General features: G+C 54.1%; 1 protein-coding gene across 1 annotated transcript in view; it reads left to right on the top strand.

Annotated features, from left to right (window-relative positions):
• Vav1 (vav guanine nucleotide exchange factor 1) overlaps positions 1–25,365 on the top strand; it is a 49,399-nt gene that overhangs the window by 366 nt on the left and 23,668 nt on the right. The gene's annotated exons all lie outside the window — the stretch shown is intronic.

Raw genomic sequence — 25,365 nt, 5'->3', positions numbered from 1 at the left:
CCATCTGAGGGTAGCAGGCCCCCTGGGTGGGTGGCCTGAGTCTAGCTGAGAATGGCCAATCGGGGTTTAACCCTCCAGCCCCGCCTGGCTCTCCTGGGACCACCTGGTGGGTCCTGGGTGGGGGTGCTTGGGAACTCTCTAGGTAGCCGCCAGGGTGCCTGAGGTTCCGCCTGTGTTGACCCCCAGATCCTGGCTGTGGGGGAGGGGCCCCTCTGACTTCTCCCCCACATGTGCCTCCTCCTCCCTGGCCCGGGCCCCTTCCTTCCCCTCACATCTTCCTTCCCCTTGGCTTCCTGCCTGGGCCTGGGACAGTGAGGTCTAGTGGGGGGCTGCAGCCCCGGGGCCCTGGACTTCCTCTCTGTACCTATCCTGTGGGGACATCGAGGCAGGCCTTGGTCCTGACCGCTGAGACCAGTTCCTGGGGTTTGGGGGCCTAGAAGGACTGCATTTTCTCTGCTGGGGTTTGAGCAGGGGCCCAGGCTCCGGGGACGTAGGCTGACTGCATTGCCCCCGTGGGGCTCAGGAAATACATTCAAATCCCCATTTGAATGTGGTTGGGGTGGGTGGGGGTGGCAGGACTGTCCTGTCTCTTTGGTACCTTCTCTGCTTCCCCATGGCTGCTGCAGTGGATTCTGCTGACTGGGAGAGGAGACAGTGCAGGGCTGAGGAGCCCAGCCCTCCTGGGGCCTGGGAGCACATGGGTTCTGTTCAGGGAGCAGAGGGTACATGTCTCTGGCCTAGGGTCTCAGAGGACCTGACTCTGCCATGGATCAGGGGGACCTGGTCCTGTCCTGAGCCTTAGGAACACTGGCCTTGCCCTGGGTCTGAGCATCGCGACCCTGCTCTGGGGTTCGGGGGAGAGCTGCTGCCTGGCCCTCAGCCCTCACTGCAGGGTAAGAGTCTTATCCCCAGCAGCCGGGCTGGTGGGCTGTGTCCAGCGGGGGCATGGCCTACTGGTTGTCTGAGGACCATGTGCAACCAGAAGAGGGGGACGTGATTGTCTAGGCAGTGGGGTTCACTGCGGGCTCCTGGGGGGTTTCCTAGGGACAGGGCCATGGGCCTCCTCCTCTGTGTCCTTGGTACCAGGGCATTGCCCCTCCCTAGCTGGGCAGGCCTTCCTGAAAGGGAGAGGGAACTCTCCTGCCAGTCCCTCCGGCCAAAGGCCACCCAAATTTGCCTACATTTGCCTAAACCTCCCCCACCCCCCAGCTTCCAGGGCATGAGAAAGTAGCCCTAGATCTGTCAGGCCCAGCCCTGGCAGGGAGTCAAGGTGCCCTGTAATGCTTTAATAATGGTGACGGGGAAAGCAGTTAGATTTAAGGATGAACTTCCCCTCACGTGTGTCTTAACCGAAGCCGATTTTCTAAAGGGCAAGCAGTCACGGCGCTAATCCCTAGGGAAGCAGCTGCCCTCCGATGGCAGCCCCAATCCTCCATACCAGGCCGAGTTGGGAAACCAGCTCTGGCCCTCAAAATGCACTTGAACTCAGAGGGCTAGGAAAAGGTGCCCCCAGCCCTGTGATCTGGGCTGAGGGCCCTGGGTTGACCTTGCCTGGCAGAGTCAGGCTTGATGTCAGAGGGGCTTGTGTTGCGCTTTGTCCGGCTTCCTGTGCCCAGGTGTGCAGGCCCAGGCTGGGCAGGGGGTACCCCGAGCCTCCCAGTCTGGGGGCTCTGTGCCTTCCTGCCCCTGCTCATTTTGTCTTTTGGATCTGCACCCTGTGCCTGGACCCAGTGGGGATGTGTACGGGGAGCTGGGAGGTCCCCCCTACGGCACTTGAGGAACAACCGCTTGGTTTCTGTCACCAAGTTTAAGCAGAGCCATGCCTGGCCCACAGGATGTGGGAAATGGGAAGGTGAGCCTCAGGGGAAATGGCACAATTAAAGGTGTAGAGGCTGGGCTGCGGTGCTTCCCCATCCCTCCCGCTTCTCATTCCTGGCCCTTCTCCTTCGCACGGTTGTTTCCAAGGAGGAGGAAAGAAATCCTATTCATCACCCATCCCCGCAACCAGCCGTCCATCCGTCCACCCAACCAGACAACCATCCATCCATCCATTCACCCGACCAACTATTTGATTTCCACCCACCCATCCATCGATTCAATTACCCATCCATTTTTCCATCCTAACAACCACTCATTTATTTATTTATTTATTTTGGTACTGGGGATTGAGCCCAGGGGCTCATCAGCCTACACCCCCATCCCCTGTTAGTTTTTGAGACAAGATCTTGCTAAGATGCCCAGGCTGGAATTCAACTTGCCATCCTCCTCCTCAGTCTCCTGAGTGACGGGGATGACAGCTGTGTATCACCAAGCCCGGCTCAACAGTCAACTTTTCAACCATCCACCCAATGATTACTGTGTATGCCCGGCCCTGTTCTTGGTGCTGGGGACGGTGGGACTTAGACATGCAAACCCCTGTTATGGAGGCACCTGCCTTCTAGCAGGGACATGCATGGATCGTCCTGTTCTGAAGAAAGGAAAGCAGGGAGGGGGCTTGGGAGTGTGGGGTGAAGGAACGGGCCACACGGCTCGGGGACACTGTTCTGGACAGGGAGCTGCAGACAGACGCACAGGCCCCCAGGCAGGGTGGGCAGGGATGGCCCACCAGGGGGAGTGGTGAGGTGGGTCCGGTGGGAGCCAGGCTGCAGAACAGGGGGTGGGACCCTCTGAGGTCCAGTGATGTGGCCATGACGGGCAGCACAGAGACCTGGACACCACAGTTGCTCCTCTTCTGTCCTGGAGGCCGAGTCTGCAGAGAGGGATTTGAAGGCCGAGGGCGTGCGGAGGAAGGGATGGACTGGGGGACGGCACCACCAGGATGTGGGGCTCCTCAGACTCGGGTGGGGGCAGGGGCTGCCCAGGTGCCCGCCCGGAACACAGTGGCGCAGGGTTGGGGTGCAGCTATGTATGCCTGTGGTCAAGGCAGGAGGATTGCATGAGCCCAGGAGTTCAAGGCCAGCCTGGCAACATGGTGAGACCCCATCTCAAACAACAACAGAAAATATGTCTCTCTGGGGCCGTAGCTCAGCGGTGGAATGCTGGCCCAGCACGTGAGGCCCTGGGTTCCAACCCCAGCACCGCGGAAAACCCTAAAACACAAAGTACCAGAAACCAAAACACAGTGCTACTTAGGGTGGGGGAGGGAGCTGGTGGGTCAGTAAGAGCAGGGGTCTGGGGGTCAGTGGCTTGGGGAGCCACGCCTGCGTTCAAATCTTGCGCCACCACTTCCCGCTCCGCCTCTCCCCAGCATTCCCCGTCTGTGAATCTGAATCATGGATGCAGATGGCGCTTGGTGCTGATCAGTGCTGGTGTTCAGAGCCGCTCCGCCTGCGCCTGGCACCCTCCAGCTCGCTGAGGTCTTCCTGGAAAGGAAGTGGGGTGTGAGGCTGAGGCTGCGAGCCAGCTGGGGGTGGGGGTTCTCAGGGGGGAGGCGGGATTTTTGCCCATCTCACATGTCCCCAGAATTTGGCAAAATTTGGAGACGTATTTTCCAGTTCCTTGAATTTTCAAAAATTTTATTTTAATTTTTGGATTGGCACGTGATCCTCGGCTTATTTATGGGGTACAGGCACAGTATTACCGTCGGATACGACGCAGTTGATCTGCACCCACCGTAAGGGTCCAGCGAAACCTCGGAGGAAGAGACCACCAAGTGACCAACTCATGCAATAGCAAAAGGGGTTTATTGAGGATCCAATCCAACGCGCTGGGGCTCCGTGCTCACTCAAGTAGGGAGAGCAGCCCAGAGCCCCGGGCAGGGGTCGCGCCTGCTTAAGTACACTTTTTGGGGAGGGCGGGGGCTTTGCATACATCACAGTCTCCTTTAACAAATCATCATACACCGCGGGAAAATCAAACAACAATTCTTAGACATGAGTAGTTCATTCATGGGCGGGAACAGGTTGGGCGGGGGTGATTGGTCACTCCTAAGTGGGGTACACATTCAAACTGATTGGTTTTGGGCGCTGAATGCCTACGTGCCAGGCTACACAGGGTCCTAGGTTATTGAACAACCAGAGGGTCAGGAGGAATATTTACTGGGCAGTTCGGGTATTGTCCTAACAGCTACAGGAATTTCAGGTTTTTTGGGTAGCAGAGAAACTTAACAATACCTGGTCCTTTACTTTTTAACTCAGGCCTTTCAGCTTAGAAACTTTACAATGCCCGGTCTTTTTACACTTTAACTTCAATTTCTTTTACCCTTACACCACCCTCTCGGGGTCATGAGCATTTCCATTTCTCTACCGTTACTCTTACTTTGTGTTTGGAGCTTTCAAATCTGTAATTCTTCATAAAATGCAGCATAGGTGGTTTAAACTGCAGTCGCCCTGTGCTGTAGAACAGCTGCGCTTGTGCCAGCTGAGCCCTGGGGCCTCTGTCCCAGCCAGTCCCCCCACCCTGTCCCCTTCCGTCTCTAGAAGTCACCCTCCTCTCTATTTCTACCAGATCAACTTTTTAGCTTCCACAAATGAGTGAGGCGTGGGCCTGGGGCAGGTTCTCTTCCTCTCAGGCTGGAAGGTGCTGGGGGTGGGGGGTGGAGGCGGGGAAGCTGCCCGGCCCCCAGGAGGTTCAGGATGCCCTAGGGAGGGAGCCGTCCAGCCCCGGGTGTCCACCCTGATGTGGTCCTCGGGCCTCACTTTCTGTAGATTCACCTGCCATCTACTGGGGCTTGAAAACAGCAAATAGAAAACTTCAGAAATAAACAGTCGTACTTTAAAGTAAGTTTTATTAAAGCCTGCGGTGCCATCGTTCCATGTCCCTGTGGGTTGTTGGCTGGTCTCTTACTCTGCCCGATTGAGAAGCCCAGCTTCATGGTGGGAAGGAATGTATGAAAAGCGGTGCCCACACCCCTGGGCTCCCCAGACTGCGCCTCCTGGGCCAGGTCGGAGAGCCCCGGAGGATCTGGGAAGTGGTTGGCTGTTGGGTTAAATAATACATTTGTGATTCAAATATTACAACACTTAAAAAGCTGCCCAGGGACGCTTCAGCTCCCAGCCCTGGCTCGAAGCTGCCTCCCCACACGGGAGCTGCCTTTAATATCACGCACACAGCCAGCGGCAGCCCAGGCCCTGAGTTACACGCTGTGCTCCATAATGGTGCTTTGTCAACCACGGTCCTCAGCGGATCGTGGGGCTGCAGGACTCCTGTCCCTGAGTGAGCCTGTGCCATAGATGCTGTAAGCAGCACCTCTTATGTTTGAGGTGGGGCCGGGGGAAACCCACCTGCTGCACTGCCATTTGTATGAAGGTACTGCAACACGGTTGTGTGTGGCAGGTGATACTTGGTGACGGTAAATGACAGCCTCATTGGCTTCTGTGTTTATGATGCCAGGCTGTTGATCTCAGCTTAGGAGAACACTCCTTTTACTCACACGGCAACAGCCGTTGGTTGCTAAGCCGTCTTCCATGGGACGCAGGCAGCCACCTCATGTGTCTCCTTGGCTGAGTCTTGATTGGATCAGCCGACCTCTTGGAGCGCTTGACCGTCGCCGCCCAAATGTGTAAGTGGGCCCGTGATGCCCCACAGTGACAGCATGCATGATGTCACATGTCCTGGCCCCAAGGGACATGCGGCTGCTCCCCCTTGCGCCACCTGATGCTCTGTTCCTACTTTCCTCCCTGGGTAGCTGCCTCGGGACCTTTCCGGATGGACACACAGACGTCCTTGTTGAGGACGAGGCTGCACATGTTAAGCCTACTTAACAAACATTTATGTTCTGCTCACTACACGTGGACGGTGGCCTCAGCGAGGGGCCAGCCAGCTCCCGACTGGCTGGCCTGGGAACTGAAGGTGCTTGCTACCTGCACCTTTGCAGGAAAAGTGTTCAGGTACTCGTACTAAGTGCTCCCCACCCGCCAGCCTGTTAAATCCTCACCACAACCACTAAGGTCCCTAGTGCTGTCACCCCATTCTCCACAGGGACTCGGGAGGTTAGGCAATGAGTGTGTCCCCACTGGGAACGGCAGAGTGGGGATCTGACCGCGGCCTGGTGCGGGTCCTTGTTCCCTGACTGTGACACCTGCATTCCATTGTGTGGCTGACCCCCTGGAACTGACCATCCCCTGTGACGGACACTGGGTTTTGCCAGGCTTCTGTTATAGCAAGTGCACAGTCAGTGACCTTGTCCAGGGTTTTCAGTGTCTTCGCTATGGGCACACGTACCCACAAGCACAGACACACAGACACCTCGACAGGAAGGGTGGCTATGTGAGGGGATCAGATGTGTCCATGGATTTGTGACAATCACAAATTCAGTGTGGGCCTACATGTCAGCTCTTCACGTCGTCCATCTTGAACAAATGTTTCTGTTTTTGTTTTGGAGGGGTATTTACCGGGGATTGAACTCAGGGGCCCTCTACCACTGAGCCCCCGCCCCAGCCCTCTTTTGTATTTTATTTAGAGACAGGGTCTCACCGAGTTGCTTAACGCCTCGCAGTTGCTGAGGCTGGCTTTGAACCTGTGATTCTCCCACCTCTTCCTCCAAGCTGCTGGGATTATAGGCGTGTGCCACTGTGCCCAGCTTGGACAAATTTGTCAGTTATAAGACCAGGAGGAAACAATTTCCTTATTCTACAATTACAGCTTCTAAAAAAAAAAAAAGACCTTGTCCATGAACCATTTTTCATCTTCCTCACTGTGTGATCATGGGCATGTTACTTAACCGCCCTGTGCCTCAATTTCCTCATCTATAAAATTAGAATCATAAAACTCTATCATAAAGCATGGTCATCAGAGAGACATTTACTATAAAGAACCTAGGGCCAGGGCTGTGGCTCAGTGGTAGACGCTTGCCTCACACGGGTGAGGCACTGGGTTTGATCCTCAGCACCACATAAAATAAATGAATAAAAGAAAGCTATTGTGTCCATCAACTAAATATATTTTTTAAAAAACCTGGAAAGGTACCTGGTCATCACATGAGCAGGAATAGCCATGGGATAAATTTGCAGAAGTGGGATTTCTGGGTCAAAGTGCCTGATCCTGTGTGTTTTTGGGTAGAAATTGCCAATTTGTTCTGTGGGTGGGACTTGCTACATGGGTCCTTCCAGTGACAACTCAGAGAGCTTGTTTCTCTACCACCTCCCCAGAAGACTGTTCTTTGTCAGCTCTTGACTTTTTGCCAACGGGGTGGGTGATAAATGGAACCCTTGATAGCCAAAGTCGCACTCTTGCACTCTCCTATGCCAAGTGAGGCTGTCTCTTTTCCTGTGTTTTAGAGGAATTTGTGTTTTCTTTCTGTGAGATAATATCTGATCATTTCACTTGCCTGCTATGTTTTCCTTCTAAGGCTGCTGGCCTTTGTTCATATTGATTTTTAGAAGCTCTTTATATATTAGGCTGGTTTCAATTTCAAGTAAAGTGTTGTCCAGCCTTGTGATCTTGGCACAGAAAAAAACTTCTTAGCCTATACGAGCCCTGATGGTCTTCTCTTCTCTATAAAAATGGGGATCTTAATAGCATCTTATCTCAGAGCCGTGTGAAGGTCAAACATGGTAAGACAAGTTGTAAATTCACAGTGATCAACGTATAGGAAGTACTGAATTAATGGGAGTCGTTTTTGTTCATTTGATTTCATGAAGCTTGAGTTGCTTGTAGGCAACTGGAATATATCAGCCAGGGTGTGTAATGTTAGCTGCTGTAACAAACCGCACCACTTCAATGATAATGATGGTCATTTCTTGCTCCCATTGCAGTTCAGTCTGGGTCACCTAGGAGGTAGCAGGGGGGTGGCCCTGCTTTATAAAATCCCTCCAGGGTTCAGGCTCCTTTTACCTCCTGGACCCGGCTTCTCTCCAGCCAGAAGGGGAGGAAAGATGGCCGGCGAGGCTTCATGGGCCGAGGTTGGAAGAGGTGCCATTAGCCCCGCTGTGGTTCTGTTGCCTAGAACCTGGGCTCGGCCCGTCCAGCCTCAAGCAGGGCCCAGTGACGTGGAGCAGGCTGCGGAGGCTCATCTCAACGTACCTGTGAGGGCCAATGGGAGGGAAGCCGGGGCCGGCGCTCGGCCCTAGCCTTCCTTCACGTTCTATTTTGTTTATTGACCTTCTCTCTGGGCCCAGGGGACTTTCCCTAGGGACGTTGGGAAGTCCTGCCATGGCCCTCCATGCCCTTGGTGAACAAGACAAGTCTACAAAGACCTGTGCATGTTGGGGACTGCAAATCAAGTCAAGATGGCGCCTGGCAGTTTGCCAGGAGGAGTGGTTTGTGAGGCAACGCCACCGAGCCATTAAGATGGTGGAGATTCCTTATTGGCTGATTGGATGATGCTAATTGAGTCAAGCTGTGTGTAATCAGTTAGGTAGATATACCTCTGCTGTTTGGCAATAAGGTGGTTCCCGCTACCTTGGGTGCCCGCTACCTTGAGTTCCCGCTGAGTTTCCCCACGATAAAGCAGTTCCCGTTTCAACCTTCAAGTCGCTTGTCACCTCCCAGTTATTGTGCCCAGCTGGACTGTGGCATGTGCATTTGGCCTCCGGCCATCTTTCCGTCAGCGTCCTCTGCCCACCCCCACACACTAGGGCTGTGCCTCCAACACCCAGGCTGGGCCCAGCCTCAGGGTCTTTGCACAGGTGCCCCATCTTCCCAGCTCTCCTCCCCAAGTATGCTCCATGATGGCCTCTTGCCCTCTGGGGCTTCCTGCCAGAGCTTTTCCAGTTTCCACGCCTCCTCACACCCTCCAGCTTCCTCCCTTCTTTTTGTTTTCCTCCATGCACCCACTGCCCTCTGATTGGCCACAGTTTTTACTGAATTGTTATTTTCTGCCTCCTGCACTGGGATGTCAGGGCGAGAACTCTTGTCGGCGTCGTCCACAGCGGTGTTCCCGGCTGGAACAGCACCTGCCCCACGGCAGGTGCCTGTGAAATTCTGTATCCGAAGTGTGAATGTCCTCTCCGTCTGTTCCCGGGTCTGTGCTGGGCGAGTCCAGGCTGCCGGGACCCACCTGCCTCGTCCCACCCCTCGCTACGCGGGTTGGGCCAGTGTCCGCGCCGTCTCACCCCCGGGTTCTTTGCGAGATGGGATGATGATGGTGATGTTAGAGGTGACCCTGCCATGACTGGTAGCACCACCCACCTCAGGCTTTTCTCTGTCTGGGGCCCTGGGCTGGGTCACGGAGAATATCCTGATGCAGGAGGACGCAGGTGACCAGGAAATTGGCGGTCGCAGCGCGGTAGGCCATGCTCACTGGGAGGACGGCGGAGCTCAGGGAGCAGAGAGCACCAGCATCCTGGGAGCAATCAGGGTAGGCTTCCCGGAGGAGCTGACGTGCCAGCTGGACGTGGTAGCTGGGGACATGTGTGAAGGCTGAAAGGAGCTGTTGTCCCTCTCCTGAACACTACTGGTATGAGGAAGCGGGCAGGACTGGGAGGTTTTGGATGGGCGTAGCTGGGTTTCTAGAAATCTTACCACATAGAGGGATGGACTGTCCTCCTTTGAGATCAGGGATGGTATTTCTGAAACCCGACGTCAGGAGGAACTTGGACGTTGGGTCACTTGGAGGACAGTGGGAGACATGAAGGATGTTTAGGTGGAGAAATCTAAAGACGGAGGACTTTCTGACCTCGGTCTGCAGAAATTTCAGTCGGGAACTTTTGATCTTGTGACATAAAAACCCGATGAAACTGACTTTGTCAGAAAGGCTCATTGCCTCACATGGTAACTGTGCCCTCGGGTTTGGCTGGGCCGGGGCTCAGAGGGCGTCTCAGGACCTCCCTTGCCCCTCCTCTCTGTCCTAATCCTGCTTTCCCCGGGATTCTCCTGTTTCTAGCCATTCTCCCCCCTCACAGAGTCAGGCAAGGCCCCCCAACTGCCCCACATTGATTTTTTCATAGTTTTGAGTGCAGTGGAAACCACAGGGGTCTCTTTTCTGGGGACTCAAGCCCAAACCCTAGGATTGACTTCCACTGGGCACGATATTTTGGGGGTGCATTTCCAGGGATGGAACCCAGGGTCCCCTGCACGCTGGGTAAGCACTCGACCCCTGAGCCACGCCCCCCGCCCCCCCAGTCCCCCAGTCCGTGACAGATGTTTGTCTGGAGAGGTCCCACATCCACGCCTCAGCCAGCTGCTGAGCACACCATGTCCTGATGTCAGGCCGGGACCCCCCATTCTTGAGCCAACTCTTCCAACTAGGAGAAGAGCCGGCGCTGGCTGACCACCTCCCTGTTCCGTGGGTTGGGGAGGACTGGGGAGGGTTGGTTCCATGGGGAAGCTCAGGGTGGGGCCAGGAGCAGAGGGAGAAGATGCCAGGGGACAGCAGGGTGCATCTGGCACCGAGCACCAGCTGAGACTCGGATTCCCAGCCTCTGCACTGACATCTGGGGCTGGCCCTGTCCCGGCAGGCCCTTGGCCTCTGCTCCCTCGGCTCCAGTGGCACCTCTCTCCTGCAGCTGTGACCTCAGAATGTCTCCAGGTGTTGCCAAGGGTCCCCTGGGGGAGGGTCACGTTGGGCGAGGACCACTCTTTCGGTGGAACGGTCTCCCTATCTTGAGGAGTACCCGAGTGGGACTGTGGCGTGACCGGGGAGAGTTGGCAGCCTCTTGGAGTTAGCGTAGCCAGTGGTAGGAGCGGCGCTGACTGGTGGGGTCCTGCGTCCGCGCCTGTGGGGGAGCTGGCAGTGTGTCCGTCTCCCCGTGAGCTGCAGCACAGCCCCACACACTGGCCTGGATCCAGGGGTGGGTGTCCCCGCGGTTCTAGAGGCCGGAGTCTGAAACCCAGGAACCTGCAGCCTGGGACCCTGGAGGCCGCCGGGGACAGTCCTTTACTGCCTCTTCCCACTCCTGCCCACCGTGGGGGTTCCTTGATCGCCATCTCCCAGGGCCTTCCCCTCTGTGTCTCTTCAAGACCCGCCGCTGACTTCAGGGCCCACCTGAACAGCCAGGACCATGTCCTCAGGTCAAGAGCCTCTGTCACCTACATCTTGCAAAATGCTTTTTGTTAAACAGTGTCACACTCGCAGGTTCCAAGCACTGGATGTGGTCACCTCTTTAATTAGGAGGGGAGGCACCACACCACCTGTGACAGAGAGTCCACAGGGGACCAGTCAACAAAATGTTGGCAGGTTACAATAAATGGTGCAGAAGAAACAGACCGAAGCCCCAGGTGGAGAAGAGAGGCGCACTTCCTGGAGCGTGGTCAAGGAGAAGAGCGGAAGGAGGAGGAGCTAGGTCTGCACAGAGCAGGGAGGCTGTGCAAAGGCCCTGCGGTGGGGTTTTGGGAGTGGCAGCAGGAGTCCTGGGAGAAGGAGGTTGGTGAAGGCGTTCCAGTGACAAGGGATGGTGGCTCAGGTCAGGAGTCCACAAATTCCAGATCCAACTCAGATTTTGGTGAGACTCGCTGAGGGATTGGATGAAAAGAGGAGGAATTTGTACTTCAGGCTGCGTGAATGAGGTTCACTGAGATGGGGAGATGGGAGGACCGGCCCCGGGGAGTTCCGACTGGACCATGTGGGTCAGGTTGGTCAGGGCAGCACAGCATGGTGGCCAGTACCAGTTCCCATGTGGGGCTGGCAGGCTGGCAGCAGCTCTGTCCTCTGACGGGACATTTGGCGACGCCTGGATGCACTTGTCACCAGAGCCGACAGCGGGGTGAGCTACGGGTGCCTGGCGGTGGAGCCCCAGGAGGCTCTGCAGTGCCCAGGGCAGGACCCGTCTCCCAAGTGTCCATAGTGCTGAGTCTGACCAGCTCCTGTCGGGGTGGACTCCAGGGCCCAGGGGTCTCAGCTGCAGTCCAGCTGTGAGGTCTGGGGAAAGGTACCAACCTCCCCGTGACTCAGGCTCCCCATTTCCCACGTGGGGAGGGACGGGCCCTGCCTTTCACACTGTAGTAAGGATTAAAAATGAGGTAGCAGGGCTGGGCTGGGGCTCCGGGGTGGAGCGCTCGCCTGACATGCGTGAGGCATTGGGTTCGATTCTCAGCACCACCCATCAATAAAGGAATAAAATAAAGGTCTGTCAACAACTAAAAGAAAATTTAAAACAAATGAGGTGATAGCTGTAATATTGCGAAGGGCTTCAAGCCGTCCCTGTGAATGACTGGTAAATAAACCCAGGGGAGCAGGGGAGGTCCTTTGGGAGAGAAGAAAGTAATTGAGGTTGGCTCTAGAGGGCAACAGAGAGGTTGGGAAGAGGAATAAAAACCGAAGATGTCAGACAGGAGAATCCAGTGACCTGGGAGGAACACCAGACAGGGTAGTGTCAAGAGGCTAAAAGAAGAAAATGTGTCAACATCCCATCCGGGTCTTGTTACTTTGAAAAGAACAGTTTCCATGGAGTGGAGAAGACCCCGACACACAGTGTCTTTTTCTAGCATTTATTTCAAAACCACCCCAGCTCTCACCCTTTACCCAGTTCCAAAGCTGCTTCTGCATTTTCACGTTTTGTTAGAGCAACACCCCACTTGTCGGTCCCAATTTTCCATCTTAGTTCATTTTCTGTTGCTGTAACAGAATACCTGAGATTGGGTAATGTACAAAGGAAAGAGGGTTACTTGGGATCATGTTCTGGAGGGTGGGAAGCCCAAGGTCAGGAGCTGCAGGTGGTATGAGCCTTGCTCTCTTTCAACTCATGGTGGAGGCAGATAGGCAAGGGGCTGAGCTTCTGCCATAGCCAGTAGACTCCCGCCTAAAGGCATGGGATCCATTCGTGAGGGATTCTGCCCCACGATCCCAGCACTTCCCACCCAGGCCCCAACACTGCCCCATTGAGGAATTAAGCCTCAACATGAGTTTCGGAGCAGACAACCCATGTCAAACTACAGCAGTAAATTCACAAAATATAACAAAGGGCAACCGGCCAACCCACGGTTCATTTATGGAGCATGTGCTATGTGTGTGGTTGTTCTCAGGATTTTGTGCTTGTAAACCCTTTTGATTTTTCACAAAAAACCTCTGGTGTGGGCACCTGTCATGCTTAGCTTCTCTGTTGCTCTGAAACAAACCACCCCAAGCTTATGGATGTCACATACAACTCTTTATAATTCTCTGACTCTGACTCAGGAATTCAGACAGGGCATAATAACTGCAGCCTCTTAGCTCTGTGGTGAGAAGACCTGGTGGGGTCTGGGATTGCCTGCAGGATTATTTCTCTACCACTGAGTGACTCCCTCCGCCGGGAGGAGGCTTCTTTGTGCAAGGTCATAGAGGACGGAGGCCGATTCCCCTGGTGATTCGGAGGATGGGAAGCCCCAGAGCACGGGCTGCATCTGGGGAGGGCCTCCTGCTGCAGAGAGAAGGCCCAGGAGGCAGAAAGAGGAGGCCGAGCTCGTCCCTCTACCAGGAGCCCACCCCTGCAAGAACCCACCCATCCACGCGGGAGGCAGAGCCTCACGCCTGGCCACCTCTCCAAGGGCCACCTCTCAACCCCGCGCACCCGGGGTCGACTTCCAACACGTGGGCATCGGGGGGCACATTCAACTGGGGCCGCTGCAGAGCATCCCAAGGGACATGGGACTGCCACCCTCAGACCCACCTGCCTCGGGCGAGCGTGAGGCTGCGGCTGCGCAGTTGGGAGAAACACTCCAAGAGGCATCAATCATTCATGGCTTCCTCCTCAGGGACTCCGGGAGATCTGGCAGGCAGGTGGGCGCTGGGGGTGACAACCAGTTGCTTCCTTTTGATTGCACAGCTCCAGTTTTGAAAGAGCTGACCTTTGGTCCCCTGCCTCCCGTGTCCCCTGGTTCTGCCTCCAGGGCGCCCCCCCCCCCCAGGCCTTGGCAGTCCCTGTGCCCTCTGCCTGGAGTCCCTCCGCCAGATGCCCTCCAAGCCTCTAGTCCCAGGTCCCCCTCTGCACCCAAGCTTCCCGGACGTCCTGTTTAAACTGGCACCTCTCCTGGCACGGCCCCCACCTTCCCCTACTTACCTGAGCACCCTCAGGTCTGTGGGACCCACGAGGGAAACCCAGATTCGTGGATGCTCCCGTCCCTCGTGGGGAACGGCACGGATTTGCCTAGACCAGCTGTGCGCAGCCTGGGTGGCTTTGTCGTAGCTAGATGCCTGTGCCACCTAACGCCCTGTGCATACAGTGTGAACAGCTGCCCCGCGGGGTCACCAGGGGAATAATGGCAAGAAAGGGCGTCTGAACAAGTTCAGGACCGATGCAAATGTTTCTCTGGATGTCCCCCGTCGTGGTGTGGGATCCGCAGATGTGGACCACGCGGGGACTGACGAGGGTGCGTACCCCTCCTCGGTGGCCTCCCTCTAGTAGGAGCTCAACCTGGGGACGGGGAGTGGGGCACGAGGTGCGTTTCTTAACAGGTGCACCTTGCAGGGCCTGGACCAGGACGTGGGTGTCGCGGATTCTCCATAGTGTTTGTCACCTCAGGGAGGGGGGAGCTGAATAACCAGAGCCTCTTCTCCTCCGCTCTGAGTGGGACTGATGGGTACAAGGGGCACATATTTGCCTTTGTTCCTTCTCTTTATCAAGTGTGACCGGAGAGTATATTTCGCATTATTGACCAGCGGTGGTTTAAATTATTTCCTTCTTTTCCACCCAGCCCCCAAGTCTCCTGTGCTCCTAGTTTTAGGGGAGGGACTCGGCAGAGAACCCCTTGGCTGTTAGTATCTGCAGGGGGTCCGTTCCAGGACCCCCGGGGATAGCAAAATAAACAGATGTAAGGTCCCTCATAGCCAGTGATGTAGTCTTTGCATAGAACCTACAAAGTCCTCCTGTGCACTTTAGACCATCCCTGGGTGAATCGGAATACCTAATCTGATATAAATGCTATGAAAAGAGTTGTTCCACTGTGCTGTTTAGGGAATGACCACAAGCCAAAATAAAGGTGTATCCGTGGTCAGCACAGAGGCAGATTTTTAATTTTTCCTGAATATTTCAATCCAAGATGTGTGGTTTACTCCGCTGGTGCTGAGCCTGCGATACAGAATGCTGACTCTGTGCTAACAGACAATGATATTTAAAGCAGGAATTGATAAATTTTAGCCTATTTATAGACCTGAGCCATCAGCCCAACAATAAAAGACTGGACACAGCCACCTCTGCCCACACTTCTCCCCTCCTGCCCTCCCTAGGCCCTGCCTGCACCTGCGCCTGCCGGTCTGCTTTGGCCGACTGGTTTGCATCTCCCAGTGTTCTGTGGGCGTGGGGCTGCAGTTCTCCAGGGCATGCTGTTTGGGGTTTAGCCGTGGGGTTGCGGGTAGCAGTGCTTTGCCCCTGGTTAGTGCTTGGTGGTGTACAGGTGGAGCATCCCTACTCCAAAAACCTGTAATCCAAACTCAGGAGCTTTTTCAGCCGACGTAATGTCATAGTCTGAAGCCTCAATGCCCACAAACTTTTGTTTCATGGGCAAAATTATCCAAAACACTGTATATAATTTTCTTCCTGCCGTGTGTCTAAGGTGTATGTGAAACAAAAGAATTTTGTGTTTAGACTTGGGATCATCCCCAAGATTACTCACTGTGCATGTGCAGATATTTCCAAATCTGCAAAATCCAAAATCTAAAAAAAAAAACCCTCCCAGTTTTAAGTTCAGACAGGGACCCTGGCAAATCATTACACCTGTGGTGGCTCCCTGTACTTAGTCTGCACATCGGCCATGAAAACACCAGCTAAGTCCCCCGCTCAGAACCTGCTGCAAAGCCCAACCCACTGAGCCCCATCAGGCATTGATGCAGCAAGCATATATTGAGTGCCTACTGTATGCCGGCACTGGGGCCCAGGGGCAGCCATGGCAAACAGGGCCTTGTTCCCACAGGGTTTTAGGCTGGAGGGAGACAGACCTCGAAGTCTAAAAATCAATCACAGTTTTTTGGGTGATCACAGTGGCCCTAGTGATCTAGACGGAGCACGGATGCTTGGCTTTTGAAATCTCAGTGACACAGAGCCCGGAGATAAACGCAAGAACAGCCGCCCAGTCTGTCGTCATTTTAGGGATTCCCAGCCTACACAATCTGCTTCTCCATGCTCCTGTCCATGAACATTTGGGTGGATCCCACCTTCCGCCTGTTACCAGTAAACTGCTGTGATCCTTCCGGCCCAGGCCTGTGTGTGGACTCACGCTTCACGCTCCCGAGGCAGTGCCTGGGCAAGGCCTGGAGCGTCTTTCTACTTAAGAAACGGACACTCGTCCAAGGCAGAAGCACCGCTGGACCCTGGGCTGCGCAGACCCCTCCTCCTGGCTCCCCAGCTCTGTGTCCCCGAGGGGCAGCCTGCCTTGCCCTCCTGCCCCCTCCAGCACCCCAGAGCCTTACCCGAGCCTCCGCATGTCCCCACAAGCACGGCTCGGGCACACCCTAGCACCCTGCTCACCGTCACCGTCACTGAGCGCTGATGCCCACTGCTACCTGCTGGGGCCTGGCTCCCTGCCAACCTGTGAGCCCTGTGGGAACAAGGCCCTGTTTGCTGTGGCTGCCCCTGGGCCCCAGGGCTTGGCATACAGTAGGCACTCCATATATGCTTGCAGCATTAGTGCGTGCTGGGTCTTGGAGGGTCGGGCTTCGGAACAGGTGCTGAGTGGGCATGTGGCTGGAATTTTCATCGCGGATGTGCAGACTAAGTAAACGGAGCCACCAGAGGCCCAGTGACTTGCCCAAGATCCCTGAGGCGGCACTGGGAGTCACCAGATTCACGTGTGGCCTCTCTGTGCAGCCGATCCTGAGTGTGGGCTGGGTGGAAGGGGGGAGGAGAACAGGCTGGTTTACAGGGTGCTTTGCCAGCAGGGCCAAGTCTGTAGAGTCTGCTCCTCCCCTTCCAAGCTTTGAAAAGGCTGCACAGCATGCCCACCTTCTCTGGGCAGCTTGTGGGTCCCTTGGGTACCTGAGCCTGCAAGATTAAGGGTCTGAGGGGCTGGTGCGGGGGCCCCTCCACCCTCTCACTATCTCCCCCAGCCAAGCCCCGGTGACAGGCATTTCCTGTTTCCGGCCATCTCCCTGGGGCTGGTGTGGGTGGGGAGCCAACAGCAGTGTGGTGCTCAGCTCTGGGTCCCCTCCGCCCAGCCCCCAGCAGAGGCCTCCCCCTCCCCCTGCTTCCCTGAAGGAAGGCCTGGGACCTGCTGCCCTTCCTGCTCTCTGTCTTGGGCAGGGCTGGGCTGAGGGGGAACACAGTGGCAAAGGGGGAAGAGGGCGCCTTGGCTTCACCGCAGTGCCTGCTGCTGATTTGCATAGGAGCACAATGCTGGCCCAACCCGGGGACCATCTCTGAGGTTCTGGAGGAAGGAGGAGGGGAGCTGAGAGTTTTGTCCCCCCAAAGAGAGGAATCGTTCTCACATAACTGCTACATTTAAGGGCCTCCAGTCCTTTGTCATTTTCTTGCATGCCTGAGGCTACCGGGAAGTCCTTCTGGTGATCTAACCGCAGTCATTGCTGCTGTCTGAGGGAGCCCCTTTTTGTAGCTGGCCTCACCCCAGCCTGGAGGGGTGATGAATCATACCCCCTTTCCCCCTTTGGGGTATCACATGACTGAAAGGAAACAGTCTCAAAGCTCAGCTGATACCCTTGAGGTCAGAAGGGAATTTCCTCTCTTGGGCCAGACACAGCCATCTGCTCAGTCGCCTCTGATGACCTGCTGGTCTGCTGTGGGGCCAGCCCACAGCCCACAAAGGGACTTCGTGTGGTTCAAAGAGGCAAGGTGGCGCACCGGTTAGGGGCATAGCATCTGGGTTCTGTGTGCTGGGATCTGGTTCCCCATTCCTACCTCTGGGGCCCCGGGCAGGTGATATCCCCTTTAGAAGCCTCAGTTATCCCATCTGTCAAATGGGAATTCATCCCTCCAACGACTCTTCCTGAGCATCTACCAGGTGCCAGACAGGTGGCAGGTGTGAGGCCGCAGCAAGGAACAAAATGCAAGAATGTTGCTTCCATGGAGCCCATGTTGCTGTGTGTGTGTGTGGTGTGTGTGTGCGCGCGCGCTCATGTGTACACACGTGCTTGTGTGTGTTTGAGGGATTGTCTCCAGACAGCTCTGGGAAAACGAGTCTGTAGTGAGGCAGGGAAGGCAAGATGTGGAACAGGGTGCACGCGTGTGCTGCTTGTAGGCCCAAGCATGTGCAGTGACAGCCCATGCCTGTCATCCCAGCTATTCATGAGGCTGAGGCAGGAGGCTCTCAAGTTCAAGGCCAGCTGGCCTCCAGCTAGAGGCTCTGTCTCAAAATAGGGTTGTAGCTCAGTGGTAGAGCATCCCTGCATTCACTCTCTAGTACTGAAAAAAGAAAAAAATATATATCCTAATGAAAGGAGTTGAAATTTATGCCCCCCACAAAAACCTGTGCACCTAGACATTTGCAGCCCATTTCATATACCCTAGGATCCCAGCGCTGTGACATTCTAGGAAGGGCAGAACTATGGAGTCGGTAGCAAGATCTTGCTCCAGAGGTTGCTGGGAAGGGAGGGAGCGACGGCAGGGCACAGAGGACTTGCGCACAGGGAGACTCTTCTGCATGAGTCTGTGATGCTGGAGACACGGCCTTACAAGTTTGTCCAAATCCACAGAACGGACAACCCCAGGAAAGAGCCCTGATGTGTAACGTGACTGTCCTGGGTCAGTGTGGGTTTGTTGATTGAAACAAAGGAACTCCCCTGTGGGGGACCTGACCGTGGGAAGGCTGTGCGTGGTAGGGCAGGGGTACCTGGCGGCCCCCTGTACTTTCTGCTCAACTTTGCTGTGACTTAGAGCTTGTCCAAAAATATAGTATATTATTTTAAAAACAGAAAAAAAAAAAAAAAAAAAAAAGGGAAGCAAGAGCCGGCTGCAGCCTGCAGACCGGGCAGATGGAGACAGTAGGGCCTGTGGGGGTCGCTCGCCTCCCTCCAGCTCCACAGGGTCTAGCATTTCGGGAGCAGCGCGCTCCTCTGCAGGGTGCAAAGACAGAAGACCCCCTTCAGGGCTCAGCAACCTTGACCCGTGGACCTGACCCAGCCAGGTTCCCGAGGGAACCGCGGGGGCTGTAATGGCAAGCGCTGAGGAACTGTAACCACCACCGCGGTCCTGCAAAGCCGAGGACTTTGTTATCTGGCCTTTTGCAGAAAAAAACTTACTGAGGTCCTAACTCCCGGGGTCTTACACCAAATAAAGAAAGTGTGACTCATGCAAACTGTGGGTTTCAGGCTTCGCTTGACTCAACAATTTCATCGTTGTCATGGACGACTGGATATTTCTCTGCAGTAGGTCCTTCTTCAGGCTTCAGGCCACTCCAAGATCTCCCCCTTGGGGCATCCAGTGGCTGCAACTGCTTCCAACCTCTCACCTCAGCCTCCACCACTAAGGGTTTGTAGAAGTCCCAGGCCTGGAAGAGGAAGCCTGGGTCAGGGGTCCCTACTCTCATTGGTTTAAACTGGGCCACGTGGTGATCTCTGAACCAATAGCTGCGGGCAGGGGAGGGGATATGCTAATTAACAAGAACTGGGGGTGGAGTCTTTCTTATCCCCTGTGACCACAAAAGGAAGGGGAAGAAACTATTTTGCGCAAAGGTAAATCAGGGCTCTGATGTGTGCGCAGATGCTCCTTCTTGATTGCGTCTGGTTGCTTCTCGTTGGTTGCTTCCTCGGAACTGGAGATTTGATGGCTGATGAGATGGTGCCTGCCCTCAGGATGGTGGTCTCCTGGGGCTCTTGGTCTGCTCAGTGACCACCTGGTGCCACCGCGGCTGCTGTGAATTCGCTAGGACAGCAGGTCTGCCCTGGAACAGGGTGGAGATGAACCCTGACCTCGAGAGGGCGAAAGAGAGACGTAGTTATTCCAGGAGCAGGTGGAGCCGCTGGAATCCTACAATCCTGAGGGAGTGGCAGTGAGTCCCGCCTCTTTGAACCGCTGCTGGGCGGCCTGTGCTAAAGCCAAACGTGTGGCCCAGAAAGCAGAAGTTCCCCTCCTGGCTGGCACCCCAATAAATGAATCCATCAAAAGAAATGGCGAGGAATGTCCAAGGCAGGGTTATTCCTGGAACCGCGATGATGGAAACAACCCAAATGTCTATCAACAGGCGGATAAAGGAAGGACAGCACATCTGTACAGTACAGTAGCTGTGTGTGGAGCTGTCATTACCTCGGTGTTGCCCTGTTCCTTCCTTGCAGCCTTCGGGACGGTGGGAAATAAATCTCTTTTCTGTAGTGTGCAAGAGAAAGCACGACTTTGGCAGACCACAGTGGCTTCTGCAACAAGGAGGCAGTGGGAGTAGAGTTAAGGGCTAGGGGACAGGAGTGAGCCTTCTTCCTCTCTGGGTGTCTCCCTCTCTCTGGGAGATGAAGGTTGAACACTGGTGGGCATCTGGGGTCTTTCCAGTTTAAAAACATACGGGTCAATGAATGCTCCTGGGCTTCCTAGCCTGAGCTGAGATGATGATGATGAAGGCGGTGGTGATGGTGGTGAAGGTGATGGTGGTGGTGGTGATGGTGATGATGATGGTGAAGATGATGATAGTGGTGATGGTGATGGTGATGATGGTGAAGATGATGGTGGTGACGAAGGTGATGGTGATGGTGGTGCTGATGCTGATGACAGCGATGTTGATATAGTGATGATGATAGTGATAATAACAATGATAATTTCCAGACGTTAAGGGCTCACATATTAAGTCCTTTACACACTTAGTCCCTGAATTATGACACGGTTCAGTAGGCATAAGTTCTCTATACCAGTTTATTGTCTTTATCCCCACATCACCTTGTTAGTACTGTGCAACACAATTTTTCAAAAATTGAGAGTGTAAAAAAAGCATTTATTATGCTCATGTGCTATCTGGATCAGGAATTCTGAAGTGGCTCAGCTGGGCAACTCCCCCTTGGGGTCTCCTAGGAGGCTGACGCCAGATGGCAGGAGGGGCTGCTCTGGTGTGAGGGCTTGAGTGGAGTTGGAGGAGCCGCTTCCCAGGTGGCTCAGCCACATGGGCCTCTCCACAGGACTGATTGAGCAGCCTCACAGTATGGCGCCTGGTGAGTAACCCAAGAGGCCAGAGGGGGAACCACAGGGACGTTTATGACCTAGTCTTGAAGAGTCACTTATTGTTACTTTCACTGTATTCTGTTCATCACACAAGGTCAGTCTTGGTTCACTGTGGGAGGGGATTACAAAAGTGTGTCCTATATTCTCACGCACACGGGGAGCCAAGGACTCTGAGGCTCTCTTGGAAGCTGGCTACTATCATCACATTAATGGTTGTCCTTGATTGTCCTAGGACAGGACTGTCTTGGCTATTCATGATTCTGTATTTTCCCACATAAATATGATTAAAGCATCAAATTCAATAAAAAATTCTTTTGGGATTTTAACTGAAATTCCACTGATTCTAGAGCTTAATCTTGGAGTATTTAAAAATTTTAAACAATTGAATCTTTCTTGATAAGAATTGGAGTACATTCTACTCTATTTATGTAGTTTTTTCCCATGTCCTTCAGTATAAGGACACTTTTCTTCATACAGGATCTACACTTCTTTTTGTTAGCTTTGTAAGCTGTTCCGTGTGTGGCTTGGTTTACATCTTTAGGCAAATGCTAAATGGTTTCCTTTTTAAATCAAAGCCCGATTTTCCTGGTGACTTGCTAAATTCTTGGGTTTGCCTTGCAATCAGTCCCAGCGCCACACACGTGTGTAACCCACACTCTTATCAAGATGCAGAACCTCTCCGTTGTCGTTTGTGGCCTTCTTGAGTCAACCTTGCCACCCTCCCCTTGCTCCTGCGGCAACCACGGCTCGGCTCTGATTTCTATCACCATAGGTTAGTTGTGCTGACTCTAGGATTTTGAAAAATATCATATTTTAGGCAACATTTTCTGTTTGCTGTGTATGTACCGACATGCAGTGGACTTTGTCTTGTATTACTGGTAGGGATGTATCCATATATTTTGGGGAGTTTCTGAGTTGCCGGGAGTAGTTTCCGTGAAGATTGCCAATGTACCTCTCTCCTTCTTCCGTTTGGCTTCTCTGTTGGGTACAAGTGTGGCAGAATTTGATGCACAGCCAGACCCCTCTCCAGCCCTCTGCACCTTTACCTCAGTTCCCATGTCAAAGGGATTTGTTCCAGCATTTCACTATTGGGTGCAACATTTTTCTCTAGAGCTTTTGAAGATGACCTTCACCTGGTTACAGAAGTTCCCTTCTAACCGGCGGCTTTGTCACAAGATATTTTTTCCTTTTTTTTTTTTTTTAAATCACAAATGGCTGTGGAATTGCTACTGTGTCTTTTAAGTTTCTCTCACAGTTGCTAATCTCTTTTGAGAGAGAACAGGCCTAGGGTCAGAGCCTTAGGCCAGAAACAGGATCTGCTTGAGTTTAATAACATTGTATAACAGAGATTTTAAGGCAATTCTGTTTACAGGTAATGGTCTTGGTTTTTCTTTTATAGTAGAATGAGAGGATCTCATTCTCTGTCCCTGCTCTCTCCCTGTCTCTTGCAGTACTGAGGATTGAACCTAGGATGTTTTGCCACTGAATTGCATACCCAATCCTTTTTATTTTTCAGACAGGCTCTTGATAAGTTTCCCAGGTTGGCCTTGAACTTGTGATCTTCCTCCCTCAGCCTCCCAAGTAGCTGGGGTTTCAGGCATGCCACCAACCTTGGCAGATATCTCTTCTGAGATACACTTAATTTATGTTAAACCAAATTTAGAGTCCAGTTCCAAATGTAGTGCTTCAGATGAGCGTGGCTACAATTAAGAAGATACCATCTGAAGGTGGAAATGTGGGAGAGGGTGATACCTGTGGGTGCTGCCTCCTCAGATTCAACCAACCTCGGATTAAAAATATGTGGGACAAAATTGGGTCTGCACTGAGCAGGTATAGATGTTTCTCTTGTCATCGTTCCCTAAACAATGCAACACAACAACTGTTTTTAAATAACATTACATTGTTAGGTATCCTACTTCATCTAGGGATGATTTAAAGTCTACAGGACGATATGCAGAGGTCCTGTGCAAACACCATGCCATTTTACGTTAGGGACTCCAGCATCCTTGATTTTGGCGTCTGTGGGGGTCCTGGATACCAAGAAGCCACTACACAATGGAGACTGTATGGAATCTGTTCGCGCGCTGCGGAGGCGTCCAGGTTGAGCACGGGCTTTGAGGTCGTACTGCCTGAGTTGCGTCCTGGCTGAGTCCCTGCCTCAGTTTCATACTTGAGAAATGAGAAGAAGAAGAAGAATGCCTTTCAGGGTTGGGAGGTTCTGCCTTACTTTTGCAGAGTGCAGGAAACGGAGCCACGCGGGTGCACGGATGGCAAGGAGACGCAGCTGGGGGCGAGAGGTGGGGGCTCCAGGGTCCCCCGGCTTGGCGCTCCCCTGTGGCTCCCCACAGACTTATTCTCACTGTCAACAGCTGTGGCCAGGTCCCTCCCCATCTCAGCTTGCTTCCTGTCGGTGGAAAGGGCTGCGAACTCAGCTGGCCGTGCCCAGCTCTCCCGATGCTTGCAAGAAACCTTATCATGTGGTCGGTCGGGCTGCAGGGGAGGCTCAGAACGGCAGGCGCTTGCAGGTTAGGTTCCAGAAGGGAGTTCCAGGAAGCTTTTGGTTTCTCAGTCACATAAGATGTGTTTACTCATCCTGTAGCCTATCGAGTGTGCTGTGGCATTATGTCCAAAATAACATTGCTGTCCCTTCATTTAAAAAAAAAAAGTTACTGGTAAAAACGGCAGCGATGATCTGAGCTTTCCAAGTTGCAGTGTGTTTGCTGGTGCAAGGTCCTGTCTCCGCCTTGGTGGCTGCGGCCTGGAGCTGCTGAATGTCATGGGCTGTGGCAGTTTCTTAAAGCGAACCCGGTGGCGTGGGCTGCGTGGCCGGGCTCCTCCTTTCCTGGAACCTCTCCCTGGGGTGCGGGATGCCGCCTGGGAATGTGTTATGTGCAGTAGAAGCTTTTTTCCAAATTAGAATCAGTCTCTCGAATCCGGCTGCTGCTTTATCACCTGAGTTAAGGAGAGGGACAGGCGGGGACCTGGGGCCTGTGGTGGGGTCAGATTGTGTGGATTGTCTGGGGGCAGTTACGGGCACCCCAGAATGACCACAGTGCTGATGCCACAGTCACTGCTTGTACATCCCCACAACAGATAGAAGAATCATGACGAAATCTGCAGTGTCATGAGGATTGTAGGAAGAGGGGTCTTTATAAACTTGCTCTGCGGTAAGATTCCCATGGTCCTTCCATTTGTCAAACAAGTGCCACCGTGAAGCAGAGTGAGGCATACGTCTCTCACTGCTGAGGGACAGACTCCCAGGCTGCCACCTCTGCCCACTTGTCAAACGTGTCACGTTTGCTACCTGCGGGACCCTGCTGCAGGTGCTGGACGTCACCATGGCGGGAAACCATGGCTCCACCTCCTCAGGCTGGCATCTCACGTGGGGAGGTGGACGGTCAGGGACAGCAGAAGAGGCAGAAGACGCCGGAGTGTGGGGTGTGGTTTCCAATAGGTGGTGGGAGGAGGCCTCATGGAGGAGGTGGCCTTGGAGCAGGGACCTGGGGACCTGGGCACCTCCGGGGGGGGGGGTGCTGTTCCTGGGGCGGCCCCATTGAGGCACTGTGGTCAGCCTTCCAGCCCTGGGAGGGGAGACCTGGGATGACCAGCTGGGAGGGGAAGGTCCACAGTGGCTCACAGTCTCTGAGGTCGTCGTCTGTGGCTGGTTGGGTTCACTGCTTGGGGCCCGTGGTGAGGCAGACCGCCATGGCTCCCGGCAGAGGAGCTGCCCACCCCAAGGCAGCAGGAAGCCGAGATGGGAAGAGCCACGTCCAATAGCCCCCAGTGACCCAGCTTCCTCTCACTCGGCTCCACTACTCCGGGTTCCTTCACCTCCCAATAGTCCCACAGGCTACGTGAACAAGCCTGTAGCCTAAGGGCCTTTGGGGACACTTAAGGTCCAATGGTAACAGACACAGAGGTTTAAATGACAGTTAATTCTCTAATAACAAACGCTCCGCCCCCTCCTCCTATGTTCACTCCTTCTGCTCCCGCCACACGGCTCCGTGCTGCTGCACCAACACCCTAGGCTTGGTCTGCCTCAGGGCCTTTGCCCAGCTGTGCCCTGGGTTTAGAATGCAGTTCCCCCCGTGCTGTGGATTGGATTGAAATTCCTACACTGAAGTCCTCAGGCCTGGTACTTTGGAACACATTTGGAGCTAGGATCTTTACAGAGCAATGAAGTAAACATGAGGTCATTAAGGTGAGTCCCAGGCCAACCCCACAGTTGTCCTTACACAGAGAGGAGACCAAGGCCCAGAGAGAGGGAGAAGCACTGCAGACACAGGGAAATGTGCCCACAAACCCAGGACACAGGCCCAGAAGAAAATGATCAGTCAGGTTTTTTTCATTGCTGTGGCCAAAAGACCTGACAAGAGCAACGTGGAGCAGGAACAGTTAACACTGGCTCAGAGGCTCAGTCCAAGGCTGGCCAACCCCTCAGCCTGGGCCCAAGGCGAGGCAGCGCATCAGGACAGAAGCAGCTCAG

This window comes from Callospermophilus lateralis, chromosome 1 (genome assembly GCF_048772815.1).
Source record: "Callospermophilus lateralis isolate mCalLat2 chromosome 1, mCalLat2.hap1, whole genome shotgun sequence".
NCBI classification, from domain to species: domain Eukaryota; kingdom Metazoa; phylum Chordata; class Mammalia; order Rodentia; family Sciuridae; genus Callospermophilus; species Callospermophilus lateralis.
Note: the sequence above shows the minus strand (reverse complement) of the source record. Positions and strands in the feature narration are given on the sequence as shown.